The 6,108-nt window shown below is 51.4% G+C and overlaps 1 long non-coding RNA gene across 1 annotated transcript in view; it reads right to left on the reverse strand.

Moving 5' to 3' along the window:
* LOC132479307 (uncharacterized) overlaps positions 1 to 1,381 on the reverse strand; it is a 50,630-nt gene extending 49,249 nt beyond the window's left edge. The window contains exon 1 of the long non-coding RNA XR_009530474.1: positions 1,254 to 1,381. This is a non-coding gene — a long non-coding RNA (uncharacterized LOC132479307). The remainder of the gene's footprint in view (positions 1 to 1,253) is intronic.
* Between the last annotated feature and the right edge of the window lie 4,727 nt (positions 1,382 to 6,108).

Here is a 6,108-nt window from a genome sequence, read left to right on the forward strand (position 1 = left end):
CGGTGAGGACACAGGGAGAAGGCCCTGGCTACCACAATGGCCCTCACCGGTAGGTGACCATGCTGGGGCCTTGATTTGAACTCTCAGCTTCCAGAACTAAGAGAAATAAATGTCTGTTTATAAGCTATGTAGTCCAAGGCACCTTCAAAACATCCTTCCTTTCCAGGACTGCACTAGCCCCAGGCAGGGACAACAAACTTTCCTCAAAGTCTAGGGGCCTGGGAGGTGGTCAGACACTGCTAAGGGGAACTGCAGCAAAAGCAAGACATGTGGGACCTTAAAGGAAGCCAGGGATGACACATCCTGTGTGACTGCACTCACATGACATTGTGGAGACCGCAGATGTAGAGGACAGAAATCATCAGTGGTTACCAGAGCATGGCGGTGGGGGAGGAGAGGGCAAAGGGGCACCAGAGCACATTTTGGGGTGACGACAGTGTTCTGTATCTTGACCACTGTGGTGGTCATATGCTTGTGTGTGTATATATATATATATATATATTTTTTTTTTTTTTTTTTTTTTTTTTGCGGTAGGCGGGCCTCTCCCTGTTGGGGCCTCTCCCGTTGCGGAGCACAGGCTCCAGACGCGCAGGCTCAGCGGCCATGGCTCACGGGCCCAGCCGCTCCGCGGCATGTGGGATCTTCCCGGACCGGGGCACGAACCCGTGTCCCCTGCGTCGGCAGGCGGACTCTCAACCACTGCGCCACCAGGGAAGCCCATGCTTGTATATTTTTGTCAAAATTCTCTGACCTGTTGGCTTTAAAGGGGTGTAAATTCTTAAAAATTACAAAGCACATTAAAGTTTTAAAGGGTGTAAGTTATACTACAATAAACCTGACTTTAAAAAAAAAGAGATGGGAACGCAAAGGGAGACGGGACCGCCTGCTTCCAATCCCACCGCCATCACCTGCGAACTGAGCTGTAATCGAGAGCGAGCCAGTTAACTTCACCTGACTTAGACTCCGTTTCCGCTTCTCTGAAATCGAGACGCCCACAGATCTCCCTCCCAGCGTGGAGGTGGGGCGTAAAAAAGAGAAAGCCGGCTCGAGCGCGCGCCTCCAGCTTTGCCCGCGCCCAGAGAGCCCGAGGCAGGTGCCTTCCTAACCCGCTGGGTGCGCCCCGTGGGCGCGCACCCGCTTCCCTAGTCGGAGGCGGGGGCCCCAGCCCGGACGCCCGCACTCCCGCGCTGTGACAGGGGAGGGGAGGGGGGCGTCAGAGGGGAGGCTCTGCCGCGCTCCTACCGCGTCCTTACCTGGTAGGCCCAGCAGGACCGCGGTCACCGGGCTCCCGCGGCGCGTCGGGGAAAGGGGCGGGGCCTCACCTGGGCGGGCAACTGAGGGGACGCGAAGGGAGGGGCTCCCTCGGGAAACTGGGTGTGCGAGCGACGCTGAGGCGCGAAGGGGAGGAGTCGCGGGTGTGGGCGCGGCTGAGGCGCGGAGGGGAGGGGTCGTGGGTGGAGGCGTGGCTGAGGCGCGGAGGGGAGGAGTCTGAGGCGTGGAGGCGGGCCCTTTGCGTCACCCGCTTGGTCTCCTGATTGGCATTCACCCCTCGGTGCTCGACCGCGGGTTCTTTGGCTCGACCTCGGACGCATCCCGGCTCGTCCTTTGTCTCGGTCAGGCTATCTGATGCTTCCTTGGTCCAGGCTGACTCACCCTGCGTCTGGTCTTTCTCCTGTCGCTGTCGCTGGTTCTGGCCTGCCTATCTGGCCTCAGGCTGGGCCCCTCTTATCGGGCTTGACTCTGTCCCTTGGACCAGAACTTCCTCTCTCTGCCCCGTCTGTATCTCGCCTCCGCCTCCCCACACCCCCTTTCTCTATTCTTGTCTCCCAGACGACAGAATATCCTTCTCTCCCGGTCTTTTCGGTAGTTAAATCAGACATCCATTAGCCAATAGCGGGGGCTGTTGAGAACGGGCCCAGATCCAGCCCAAGGTCGGGGAAATTCCCCAGAGGCTATGCGCTTGGGACTGGGCCCCCGGATTTGGCCCTCGGCCTGGCTGTGGTTATTCTGAGTCCCGGGAGAGAGGCCCCACATCTGGGCCTGGCTGAGCAGTGGCCTCCGGGGCGCTGAGGCCGTGTGGGAAGGGGCATCTCGCTTTCCCTGAGAGCCAGAAGCCTCCCAGGCCAGGAGGGCCCCACCCACGGCAGCAGGACTTTGGTCCCGTTCTCCTGCAGGAGGCACCCTTGGCCTCCGTGGCCCTCTGAGGGTGCCAGGGTGCCACCTCAGCCAGTATTTTCCTCTCCCAGTACGATTCTGCTCAACTCCAGTCCCTGTCTCCCTTGTTCCAGGAAGCCTGTCCAGCCTCCTAAACTGGCTTATTGCTATTTCTTCTCTGTCAGTCTCAGACACAAAGCTGCTCAGAGAGGCTGCATCTGGCCAGTAAACAGGCCCAGCCCAGGCTCTGGACCAAGTTTTGGGAGAAGCAAAGGTGCAGGCTCTGGCTTGTGCACCCCGCTTCCCCCCCAAGTCCCACCCTCCCTTCCCTCCGAGGCCAGAGCAATTCCCTCCTTCCCACTCTAGACCCCTCTCTCCCACCTCTCTTTAGAATTTACATTAATTATGCACAGTCTTTAGACATCTCTTGCACAGTTGAGTTGGGTTTTTTTGTTTGCTTGTTTGTTTTAACTCTGCAAGAGATGCCATATTTGTTTTTCTAAAGGCAGTGGTAAAAAATTCAAATAGTCCAAATATGCATATGGAAAAGGAAGTTGCCTTCCCACCCTCCACCCTTAGTTCCCCTCTCCAAAGGATATCTCAGCTGCACTTTTTTCTTTCTTTCTCTATTTTTTGCTGCGCGGCATGCGGGATCTTAGTTCCAGACCAGGGATGGAACCCATGCCCCCTGCAGTGGAAGCACGGAGTCTTAACCACTGGACCACCAGGGAAGTCCCATGCTGCACCTTTTTTGAACCTCTCACTTGTTTTTGTTAAAATCGACTCTGAAAATTAACTCAAGTGAAAAAACATGCCTTTACAAAAAGTTACTAAGTGTGAAGTGAAACACATGGAAAGATTGAGCCTAAAGACTGCTTGGGGGAGATTTTCCTTGCATGGAGACTGGACTGGTTGAAGCTTTTTGAAACATGAGTCCAGTGGCCTTGGAATTGAGGAAGCTGTGTTTCTCTGCTTGATTCATTTCCGACTAAAAACACAGGCATTCTTCTCTGCTCAGAGGACCTTTCTTTTCTTTTTTAAGATAAAATTCACGTATAGTTCTCTAATTTAAAGCGTACAATTCAATGGTATTTGGCATATTTACAATCATCACAAACTTAGAACATTTTTCATCATCCCCAAAAGAAGCCCTGTAACTTTCAGCTCCCCATTACCCCCTAAGTCCTGTTGCCCTAGGCAACCACTAATCTACTTTCTGTCTCTGTAGAGTCCCCTATTCTGAACATTTCACATAAATGAATCATGCAATATAAATCCTTTGTGACTGGCATCTTTCACTTAGCCTAATTTTTTCAAGGTTCATCCCTGTTGTAGCGTGTATCATTATTCCATTCTTTTTTATGCCTGAATAATATTCTATTGTATGGAGAGAATTTTATTTATCCATTCATCAGCTGATGGACATTTGGGTTGTTTCCACTTGGCTATTATAAATAATGCTCTTGTGAACATTTGTGTACAGGTGTTCGTGTGGACTTAAGTTTCCATTTCTTTTGTGTACTTACCTAGGAGTGGAATTGCTGGGTCATATGGTAACTCTATGTTTAGTTTTTTTGAGGAACAACCAGACTGTTTTCCAAAGTGGCTGCACCATATAATCAGCCAGCAGTGTATGAGGGTTCCAACTTCTCCATATCCTCACCAACACTTATTATTATCTGTCTTTTTAAAATTTTTATTTTATCCAAGTATAGTTGATTTACAATGTAGTGTATTATCTGTCTTTTAAATTATAGCTATCCTAGTGGGTGTCAAGTGGTATCTCATTGTGGTTTTTGATTTGCATCTTCCTGATGACTGATAATCTGAGAACTTTTTTTTTTTTTTTTTTTTTTTTTGCAGTATGCGGGCCTCTCACTGTTGTGGCCTCTCCCGTTGCGGAGCACAGGCTCCGGACGCGCAGGCCCAGCGGCCATGGCTCACGGGCCCAGCCGCTCCGCGGCATATGGGATCCTCCCAGACCGGGGCACGAACCCGTATCCCCTGCATCGGCAGGCGGACTCTCAACCACTGCGCCACCAGGGAGGCCCCTGAGAACTTTTTTAAAACTTGATTTGCAATTAGAGTTGTCTGCCAACTGTCATTGTCACCTGATGTGGTGATGCCTCTGAAGGACCCGAGGGTCTCCATTTACTCTTTAATTTTTCCCCAACAGCACAGTAATGCCCTCTGCATTATGATCATAATTCAAAGCCTTCCTGAGCACCGACTGGGGGCTGGACGGTGTGCTGGGTGATGAGATACTGCAAAAAAAAAAAAAAAAAAAAAAAAAAGCAAGATCTCACCTCTTGGAGAGCTTGGTGGGTAAAGGTGTGGCTCTGGATTTGAATCCTTGCTTTGTCCCCTCGCAGCCACATGGCCTTGGACAGGGTATCTACTCTTTCCCAGCCTCAGTTTCCTCATCTGTGAAATAAGGTTGCTCTAAGAGTTGCACGTAAAGCACTTAGCACAGCGTCTGGCACGTAGTGACTGCTCACAAGGCATCTGTTATTGTTAAAGGTGAAGCCAGGTCTTCCCTGGTGGCGCAGTGGTTAAGAACCCGCCTTCCAATGCAGGGGACATGGGTTCGAGCCCTGGTCCAGGAAGATCCCAAACGCTGTGGAGCAGCTAAGCCTGTGCGCCACAACTACTGAGCCTGTGCTCTAGAGCCCGCGAGCCACAACTACTGACTCCCGTGCACCTAGAACCCCGTGCTCCGCAACAAGAGAAGCCACCACAATGAGAAGCCCACATGCAGCAATGAAGACCCAATGCAGCCAAAAATAAATAAGTAAATAAATTTATAAAAAAAAGATGAGGGCCTCCCTGGTGGCGCAGTGGTTGAGAGTCCGCCTGCCGATGCAGGGGATACGGGTTCGTGCCCCGGTCTGGGAGGATCCCATATGCCGCGGAGCGGCTGGGCCCGTGAGCCATGGCCGCTGAGCCTGCGCATCCGGAGCCTGTGCTCCGCAACGGGAGAGGCCACAACAGTGAGAGGCCCGCGTACGGAAAAAAAAAAAAAGATGAAGCCAGATGATTAAGTAAATGTTAACAATACTGGACAATGAGTTATGATCAGAGAAATGCAAAGTGTCATGGAACACATAGTGGGGTCTAGGAAAGGCTACCCAGAGGAAGTGATATTTAAACAGAGAGGTAGGAATTGGCTAGAGCAAGGCAGTGTGTGTTTGTGTGTGTGTGTGTGTGTGTGTTCCTGGCAGTTGCAACAGCTTGTGCAAAGTCTTGGAGGCTTGGAGGCAACAGAAGAGAGCATGGCATCTGGAGAGACTGAAAAGTGTTCAGAATGTCCAGAGAAGGACTGTGCAATAGAATTCTCTGCTATGATGGCACAGTTCTATCTCTGTGCTATCCAATGTGGCAGCCACTAACCACATGTGACTATGAGCATTTGAAATGTGGCTAATGTGACTGTAGAACTGAGTGTTTGATTTAATTTTATTGTAACTGACTTAAATTTAAATAGCCACTGTGGCTGGCGACCTTACATTGGACAGCACAGGTGTTTACACTGGAGTGTAGTGTGTACCTTCAATCAGAGATGAAGGTGGAATGTGGAGAAGGGCATCCAGACTGCACCGGCTTGGTATGGACTTTGCCTTTTACTCCAAGTGTCGAGGGAAGCCACCAGTTGGGGGGAGGGGAGTTAGGTGATCTGGTTTTCATTTTTGAACGACCACTCTCGTTGCTGTAAGTAGAATCGATTATGGGGGTGTTGGGGACAGGAGTGAAGCAGGGAGACCAGCTTGAAGGCAGCTGTGGTCTCCCCGTCAGGGATGATAGTTGCTTGGATCAGGCAGAGATAGAGACAAATTGGTAGGTTTGCCGGGTGTGGGGTTCCTGACGGCTTGGATTTTAGGAATGAGGGAGAGGGAGGTGACCTAGGGCTGGATACTTACTTGGATGGTGGCTGCGTCCCCAAGCCCCAGCGATGAG

This window comes from Mesoplodon densirostris, chromosome 18, assembly GCF_025265405.1.
Source record: "Mesoplodon densirostris isolate mMesDen1 chromosome 18, mMesDen1 primary haplotype, whole genome shotgun sequence".
Lineage (NCBI taxonomy): Eukaryota > Metazoa > Chordata > Mammalia > Artiodactyla > Ziphiidae > Mesoplodon > Mesoplodon densirostris.